Raw genomic sequence first — 10,061 nt, forward strand, 5'->3', positions numbered from 1 at the left:
TACAGTGGCCTTAGATAGATTAGAGACTAGATTTGCTAAATTAGAAGCATTTTGTTCAGAGTTCTCTGTCTGTTGCTGAGTTGATGATGGAAAAGGCTTGCTATTGCTAAACTTGTTTCTTCCACCATTATTAAAGCCTTGTTGAGGCTTTTGATCCTTCCATGAGAAATTTGGATGATTTCTCCATGTTGAGTTATAGGTGTTTCCATAAGGTTCACCTAAGAAATTTACCTCTGCTATTGCAGGGTTCTCAGGATCATAAGCTTCTTCTTCAGAAGAAGCCTCTTGAGTACTGTTGGATGCAGCTTGCATTCCATGCAGACTCTGAGAGATCATATTGACTTGCTGAGTCAATATTTTATTCTGAGCCAATATGGCATTCAGAGTATCAACCTCAAGAACTCCCTTCTTCATAGGCGTCCCATTGCTCACAGGATTCCTTTCAGAAGTGTACATGAACTGGTTATTAGCAACCATGTCAATGAGTTCTTGAGCTTCTGCAGGCGTTTTCTTTAGGTGAATGGATCCACCTGCAGAAGTGTCCAGTGACATCTTTGATAGCTCAGATAACCCATCATAGAATATATCCAGGATGGTCCATTCTGAAAGCATGTCAGAAGGACACTTTTTGGTCAACTGTTTGTATCTTTCCCAAGCTTCATAGAGAGATTCACCTTCTTTCTGTCTGAAGGTTTGAACATCAGCTCTAAGCTTGCTCATCTTTTGAGGAGGAAAGTACTTGGCTAAGAAAGCCGTGACCAGCTTATCCCAAGAGTTCAGGCTGTCTTTGGGTTGAGAATCCAACCATAATCTAGCTCTGTCTCTTACAGCAAAAGGGAAAAGCATGAGCCTGTAGACTTCAGGATCTACTCCATTAGTCTTAACAGTATCACATATCTGCAAGAATTCAGTTAAGAACTGAAAAGGATCTTCAGCTGGAAGTCCATGAAACTTGCAGTTCTACTGCATTAGAGAAACTAATTGAGGTTTCAGCTCAAAGTTGTTTGCTCCAATGGCAGGAATGGAGATGCTTCTTCCATGTAAATTGGAATTAGGTGCAGTAAAGTCACCAAGCATCTTCCTTACATTATTATTATTTTCGGCTGCCATCTCCTCTGCCTGTTCGAAAATTTCTGAAAGGTTATCTTTGGATTTTTGTATTTTAGCTTCTCTTAATTTTCTCTTCAGAGTCCTTTCAGGTTCTGGATCTGCTTCCACAAGAATGTTCTTATCCTTGCTCCTGCTCATATGACAAAGAAGAAGGCACAGAAAAATAATAATAATAATAGAGATCCTTTATACCACAGTATAGGGATCCCTTTGTGAGTGGAAGAAAAGAGGGGGAGACAAAGAATGTGATGTAAAGGAAGAAACACAACTGTACGGATGGAAGAGATGTGAGATGAGATGTTAGGATATGAATGAATAAATAGAATGAGATGGGGGAGGGATAATTTTCGAAAATTATTTTGAAAAAGAGTTAGTGATTTTTGAAAAATGGTTTTTGAAAAAATGTTAGTAATTTTCGAAAATTAAGTTTTAAAAATTAAAAATAAAAATAATTAGTTAATAAAAAAGAAATTTTTGAAAAAGAGGGAAGATATTTTCGAAAATTAGAGAGAGAGAGTTAGTTAGGTAGTTTTGAAAAAGTTAAGAAACAAACAAAAAGTTAGTTAGTTAGTTGAAACAAATTTTGAAAAGATAGGAAGTTAGGAGGTTAGGAAAGATATTTTGAAAAGATATTTTTGAAAAAGATAAGATGAGAAGATATTTTTGAAAAGATATGATAGAAATTAGTTTTTGAAAAAGATTTGATTTTTAAAATCACAATTAATGACTTGATTCATAAGAAATCATAAGATATGATTCTAGAACTTAAAGTTTGAATCTTTCTTAACAAGCAAGTAGAAAACTTCAAATTTTTGAATCAAAACATTAATTGATTATGTTATTTTCGAAAATTTGGTATAAAAATAAGAAAAAGATTTTTGAAAAATATTTTTGGAATTTTCGAAAATAACTAAGAATTTTGAAAAAGATTTGATTTTTGAAAAAGATTTTGAAAAAGATAAGATTTTCAAATTGAAAATTTGATTTGACTCATGAGAAACAATTTGATTTTAAAATTTTTTGAAAAAGTCAATCCAAATTTTCGAATTTGATGAGAGAAAAAGGGAAAGATATTTTTTTTGATTTTTGAAATTTTTATGAAAAACATGAAAAATATGCAATGCATGAAATTTTTAGATCAAAACAATGAATGCATGCAAGAATGCTATGAATGTCAAGATGAACACCAAGAACACTTTGAATGTCATGGTGAACATCAAGAACATATTTTTGAAAAATTTTTAATGCAAAGAAAACATGCAAGACACCAAACTTAGAATTCTTTAATGCTTACGCACTAAGAATTCAAGAATGCATATGATAAACATGAAAAGACACAAAACAAAAAATCATCAAGATCAAACAAGAAGACTTACCAAGAACAACTTGAAGATCATGAAGAACACCATGAATGCATAAAATTTTCGAAAAAATGTAAGATGCATATGCAATTGACACCAAACTTATAACATGACTCAAGACTCAAACAAGAAACAGAAAATATTTTTGGTTTTTATGATTTTCTAATTTTTTTGGATTTTTTTCGAAAATTTATTGAAAAGGGAAAATAAGGATTCCAAAATTTTTAATATGAATTCCAGGAATCTTGCATTCTTAGTCTAAAGCTTCAGTCCAGGAATTAGACATGGCTCACTAGCCAGCCAAGCTTTCAAAGAAAGCTCCAGTCCAAAACACTAGACATGGCCAATGGCCAGCCAAGCTTCAACAGGTGATCATGGATCAGCAGCAGGTGGATGAGCAACAACTAAGTTGCTCTTGATAACAAATTGCAAGCCTCAGTCCAAATGAATTTAGACATGGCTTTACAGCCAGCCAGGCTTCACATGCTTCATGAAACACTAGAATTCATTCTTAAAAATCTTGAATAAAATTTTTGAAAACATTTTTATAATTTTTTTTTTCGAGAACAGATGAGAGATTTTTGAAAATATTTTTGGAAGATATTTTTTTTTTGAAAACAAAACGAAAAGAAAATTACCTAATCTGAGCAACAAGATGAGCCGTCAGTTGTCCAAACTCAAACAATCCCCGGCAACGGCGCCAAAAACTTGGTGCTGTTGCCGGATCAAACTTGGCACTGATGTTACTGGACCAAAAGCTTGCCGAAAACTCAAACAATCCCCGGCAACGGCGCTAAAAACTTGGTGCACGAAATTGTGATCTCCAGGCTCAAACAAATCCTGGTAATGGCTTCAAAGCTTGGTGCTCTGATCTTAATTCATAATCGTCACAACTTCGATACAACTAACCAGCAAGTGCACTGGGTCGTCCAAGTAATACCTTACGTGAGTAAGGGTCGAATCCCACGGAGATTGTTGGTATGAAGCAAGCTATGGTCACCTTGTAAATCTCAGTCAGGCAGATATAAAGTGATAATGGTGTTTTCGAATTTAATATAATAAAATAGGGATAGAAATACTTATGTAAATCATTGGTAAGAATTTCAGATAAGCGAATGGAGATGCTTTTCGTTCCTCTGAACCTCTGCTTTCCTGCTATCTTCATCCAATCAGTCTTACTCCTTTCCATGGCTGGCTTTATGCAAGGGCATCACCGTTGTCAGTGGCTACATCCCCTCCTCTCAGTGAATAATATGCTCACGCACCCTGTCACGGCACGGCTATTCATCTGTCGGTTCCCGATCATGCTGGAATAGGATTCACCCTCCTTTTGCGTCTGTCACTAACGCCCAGCACTCGCGAGTTTGAAGCTCGTCACAGTCATTCAATCATTGAATCCTACTCAGAATACCACGGACAAGGTTTAGACCTTCCGGATTCTCTTGAATGCCGCCATCATTCTAGCTTACGCCACGAAGATTCTGGTTAGGAGATCTAAGAGATACTCATTCTAGCTTATTTCATGTAGAACAGAAGTGTTTGTCAGGCACGCGTTCATAAGGGAGAAGGATGATGAGCGTCACACATAATCATCACCTTCATCACGTTCTTGGGTGCGAATGGATATCTTAGAAGAGAAATAAGAAGAATTGAATAAAAAACAGTAGTACTTTGCATTAATCTTTGAGGGACAGCAGAGCTCCACACCTTAATCTATGGAGTGTAGAAACTCTACCGTATGAAAATACATAAGTGAAGGTCCAGGCATGGCCGAGATGGCCAGCCCCCTAAACGAGATCAATAGTCTCCTAAGATGAACAATGGATTAAAAATGAGACCAAAGATGCCTAATACAATAGTAAGAGGTCCTATTTATAATAAACTAGCTACTAGGGTTTACATGAGTAAGTATTTGATGTATAAATCCACTTCCGGGGCCCACTTGGTGTGTGTTTGGGCTGAGCTTAAGTGTTCCACGTGCAGAGGCCATTTGTGGAGTTGAACGCTAGTTTCTGTGCCAGTTTGGGCGTTCAACTCTGGTTTTGGATCCTTTTCTGGCGCTGGACGCCAGATTTGGGCAGAAGGCTGGCGTTGAACGCCAGTTTACGTCGTCTATTCTTAGGCAAAGTATGGACTATTATATATTTCTGGAAAGCCCTGGATGTCTACTTTCCAACGCAATTGGAAGCGCGCCATTTCGAGTTCTGTAGCTCCAGAAAATCCACTTTGAGTGCAGGGAGGTCAGAATCCAACAACATCAGCAGTCCTTTTTTAACCTCTGAATCTGATTTTTGCTCAAGTCCCTCAATTTCAGCCAGAAAATATCTGAAATCACAGAAAAATATACAAACTCATAGTAAAGTCCAGAAATGTGAATTTAACATAAAAACTAATGAAAACATCCCTAAAAGTAACTAGATCCTACTAAAAACATACTAAAAACAATGCCAAAAAGCGTATAAATTATCCGCTCATCAACCTTGCAGGACAATTCTTACCACTGGCCATCTTCCTCTTACTCTTAATGCCACAAAGTGTTCTAAGTTGACCATCCGTCTCCAGTAGCCCATATTCAAGTGGAATTAGAAAGCTAAGGGATATGAATTTTACCCACTTGAATGTTGTGAAGGATGATGGCAACTTAGAGGGAGGTATTTTTAATGAAATTGCAAGCTCCACTCCCTTGTGCTCTTCTCTGATAATTACCACCTCTATGCAAGCTTCTTCAATTTCAACCTCTTCCTCTTGGTAGCTTTCTTCCAATTCAATCTCCTCTTCTTTGCTTTCCAAGGGTATGGGAGTTTGTGCTTCTTCTTCTTGAATCTCCATCTCTTGATCAACCTCTTCCAAGTCTTCAACTGTGATATGCCTTGGAGGTTGTACACCCTCCTCAGCATCAATTTTAATCGCCTTAGAAGGAGGTTCTATAACCTGACTTTCCCATGGAGGTTCAGCATCTCCTAAGTCTGCAACCACTTCTTCTTCTTCGATAATTACAGCTTCTTCCACTTGTTCCAGTACAAAGTCATGCTCCGTACTGTCCATTGGAGTTTCTAATATCTCCTTCATGCTACGTTCTTCATTAGATTGCCCACATGAAGCCATGGGAGCACTTTGAGTGTCCGAGCGTCGGGAACCTAATTGACTTATCGCTTGATTTAGTTGATATAGAGTTGCATGAAATCGATCCGCTGCTTCCTTGAGATGATCCCTTAATTCTTCCTTCACTAATTCTTCAACCACTCCTTCGACTTCAAGGGTTTTTACTACCTTCACCCTTAGGGCCTCCTCTAGCTCCTTATGAAGTATGAATTCATGAAGATGATCCCTTCTCTCTTGTCCCATGTCAATAGCATCATTAGGATCATGTTGCTCCTGGATTGATGGATATGGGTGCTCTTCCATGGATGGTGGTGATGGGATGGAGAGATCATTCTGTGGTTGAAAAGGAAGTGCACTAGAGCTTGAGGGTTGATTGTTGAAGGTATTTGGTGGTCTGATTTGGGCGACGAGAGCTTGTATAGTAGAGTTTAGATCAGTAAGTGCTTTCTCCATGGAGGTTTGGGGTGGATAGGAGGGTTCATATGGCTCATAAGGTGGTTGGTATGGTGGATACGGGTTAGGGTCATATGGAGGTGAATGGTTGTAGGTGGCTTGTGAGTATGGTGGTTCAAAGCTGTGTTGAGGAGAGGGTTTATAGGCATATGGTGGTGGTTGTTGATAGTCCATTGGAGGTGGTTGTTGCCATGAGGGTTGATCAAATCCTTGTGGCTCCTCCCATCTTTGATTGTTCCAACCTTGATGCCTGTTCTCATTGTAATTTCTTCTTCCTGCAACATAATTGTAACCAGACTCATAGCCAAAAGGATGAGAGTTCATAGTAGCAAATAAAAATTAAAAACAAAAATAAAAACAAATTTAAATTAAAAGGTTATTTAAATTTTGAATTTGAAAATTAAATTTTGAAATTTTGAATTTTAAATTTTTGAATTTTGAAATTTGATTTTTGAAATAAGATAAGATAAAATAAAAATTTTAAAATAAAAAACCAATAACCTCTTAACTTAAGAAAAAGCAAAAATAAAAACAAAAATAAAAACAAATAAACAAGCAAAAAGCAAATATTTACAATAACCAATAATAAGGCACACGTTTGCAATTCCCCGGCAACGGCGCCATTTTGATGAGAGGAACTTTTGCGTGGTCTAGAAATTTGCGGATAAATCCTCGTTGCAAATATAGTTTCTAAACCTTCAAAAGTCCTTTCATACAAACGTTTTGGTTGTCACAAGTAACAAACCCCTTTGAAATTGATAACCGAGTATTCAAACCTCGTGTCGTCTTCTCAAAGAATTGCAGGGAGGTATGTTCTTATTATTGGTTATGAGTTTGTAAATTGGGGTTTTGGAAGTAAGGAGGGAATATGTTATATGACAAGTAAAATAAAATAATAATAATAAAATCTCTTGGCAAGGTATAAGAATTAGAATTCCTATCCTAGTTATCCTTATCAAGTGTGAAGAGAATTGGGTTTTAATCCCACTTGGTCAGCCTTTATTAAATAAAGGAAGGTTAAGTGGACTGATTAGCTTGATTCTCAAGTCCTAGTCAACTCCTGTGGAGAGACTAGTGTTAGAGCAATCCTAGCTAAAGCAGAATCTACCAATTTCAATCACTTGCTGAGTTTGATAACTCAAGTACTACCAATCACTTGACCAAAGCCAAAAGGGAGAAAAATATCTAAATTAAATTAAAAGCATCAATATAAATAAAGCAAAGCAATCTTAAATCTGAAAATACCTCGAATTGCATTAACAAAAGAAATTAAATATGGAATAGATGTTCATAAATTAAATTGAGAAAATAAATAAAAAGAACATTGAACCTGGGATCGAGAGTCACTCCTAAAACTAAGAGAAATCCTAATCCTAATCCTAAGAGAGAGGAGAGAACCTCTCTCTCTAAAAACTACATCTACTCCTAAAATTGTGAATGTGAAAGCTTGATTATGAATGGATGCATTCCCCCACTTTATAGCCTCTAATCTGTGTTTTCTGGGCCGCAAACTGGGTCGGAAACAGCCCAGAATTCGCTGGTTGCGAATTCAAACACGCTGATTTTCGTCACTGCGATGCGTCCGCATGGAGCACGCAGTCGCATCGCCTAGCTTCAGGGCAACTATGGCATAGTATATATCAAATTGAAGCCCCGGACGTTAGCTTTTCAACGCAACTGGAACCGCATCGTTTGGACCTCTGTAGCTCAAGTTATAGCCGTTTGAATACGAAGAGATCAGGCTGGATAGCTTAGCAATTTCTCCAACTTCTTGTATTCCTTCCACTTTTGCATGCTTCCTTTTCATCCTCTAAGCCATTCCTGTCCTGTAATCTCTGAAATTACTTAACACACATATCAGGGAATCTAATGGTAATAAAAGAGGAATTAAACATAGGGAACTTAAGGCCAAAGAAGCATGTTTTCAATCAAAGTACGTAATTAGGAAGGCAAATGTAAAACCATGCAAATAGTATGAATAAGTGGGTAAAGATTGATAAAATCCACTCAATTGAGCACAAGATAAACCATAAAATAGTGGTTTATCACGTATCTCTCCCTCTGACAAAAGAGAGACAGTTGTGCAATACCTAGTGTTCCAACCCTCTCTCTCAGTACAAAGTTATACAAATCCCCCAGACACCAATTCTAAGTTCAGTGTTGGGTGGCCATCATCAAGCACTGAGAATAATGGTACTAAGAAGAAGGTACCTAAGGGCTGGAAGGATAAGAAGATCCCTACTAAAGGACTCTCACCTGACATGAGAGTTGTCTTCACCGAGAATCCAGTCATCCCACATATTGTGAATAGGATCCTGTCTCTAGAACATGTGGAACTTATCCATGAGAGCATAGGCAAGAAGTTCACTGTAAGGGATGAAATTCTGAGCTCCTATCCATCTCCGAAAGGAGCTAACCGTCAAGTTAGTAACGTTAAAGAAGCGCTTATTGGGAGGCAACCCAACCATAATTAAAGTCATTTCTATTTTTTTTATTAAGTTTATTTCAGTTATCTTAGTTTAATTTTCATATTTTTTAAGTTTGTGATCATGTCCAGTAGTTAAAATTGAAACAGAAATAGTCAGAGCTGGAAACAGAACACCCTGGAACAAGCACCTTGCTAGAGTTGAACATCAGACAAGAGGGCCAGAATGGGTGTTCAACTCCCATGAGGAGCAGCATTCCTGGCATTGAACGCCAGCCAGGGAGCATGAAGCTGGCATTGAACGCCAGCCAGGGGCAGAGACTAGGCGTTCAATGCCCCAACAGAGGCACAGACTTGGCGTTCAACGCCAGGAAGGAGGCTCTCAATGGGTGTTCAACGCCCTAAAAGGAGCACAGAGCTGGCGTTGAACGCCAGCCAGGAGCAGGAGCTGGGCATTCAACACCCACAAGGGGGTAGGGAATTCGAATTCCCTATTCCCTCAAGACCAGTGGGTCCCACAGAAACCCCACCTACCCCACCTTCTTCTCTCTCTTACTTTCCCTCTTCCCCATACACCCTACCCCCATCCCAACCCTATAATTAACCCTCATACTACCTCTCCAACACAGACTTCATACACTAAAGCCCCACTTGGCCGAATCCTCCTCTCCCACTTTTTTTACCACTTCTCTTCTTCTTCTACTCTTTTCTTCACTTTTGTTCTTATTTTACTCGAGGATGAGCAAAGCTTTTAAGTTTGGTGTTGGAAAAGCTTTGATTTTTGCTTTTCATTCACACTTATAGTACCCAAAGTCGGAGAATCCCTTAGAAAGAGGAAAGGAAAAACAATTGCTTCCACCTCCGAACCTTGGGAGATGGAAAGATTCATCACCAAAGCTCATCAGGACCACTTCTATGAAGTAGTGGCAAAGAAAAGGGTGATTCCTGAAGTCTCCTTTAGGCATAAAAAGAATGAATACCCGAAGATCCGACGAGAAATCCGGAGGAAAGGTTGGGAAGTCCTAACAAATCCTATTCCAGAAGTTGGAATCTTGATGGTATAAGAGTTCTATGCACCAATGCATGGGTCACTAAAAATCATGATACAAGCATGAACTCACATCCCAAAAATTGGCATACCATGCTCCGAGGGCGTCTCTTAGATTTCAGCCCGGAAAGTATACGGTTGGCGCTCTATTTGCCAATAATGCAAGGAGACCCACATCCTTACACTAGGAGAGTCAATTTGGATCAGAGGCTGGACCAAGTCCTTTCAGAAATTTGTGTGGAAGGAGCCCGGTGGAAGAAGGATGCTCAAGGCAAGCCTATCCAATTGAGAAGGCTTGACCTCAAGCCTGTAGCTAGAGGATGGTTGGAATTTATCCAACGCTTTATCATCCCTACTAGTAATTGGTCAAAAGTGACCATTGACAGAGCCATCATGATTCATTGCATCATGATTGGGAGTGAGGTGCAGGTACATGAGGTAATACCTCAAGAGTTATACAAGAAAGCTGAAAAGCCTTCCACCTTAGCAAGGTTGACATTCCCTCACCTTATCTGTCATCTATGTAATTCAGCTGGAATTGTCATAGAAGGAGACATTCCTG

General features: G+C 38.5%; 1 non-coding gene across 1 annotated transcript; it reads left to right on the forward strand.

Annotated features, from left to right (window-relative positions):
- Positions 1-606: 606 nt before the first annotated feature.
- On the forward strand, positions 607-714 carry LOC148565150 (small nucleolar RNA R71). Its single transcript, XR_015885097.1, has one exon. It is a non-coding gene; the product is annotated as a small nucleolar RNA R71 (small nucleolar RNA).
- Positions 715-10,061: the final 9,347 nt, after the last annotated feature.

The sequence above is a fragment of the Arachis ipaensis genome, chromosome B5 (assembly GCF_059453495.1).
Source record: "Arachis ipaensis isolate K30076 ecotype BB chromosome B5, ASM5945349v1, whole genome shotgun sequence".
NCBI classification, from domain to species: domain Eukaryota; kingdom Viridiplantae; phylum Streptophyta; class Magnoliopsida; order Fabales; family Fabaceae; genus Arachis; species Arachis ipaensis.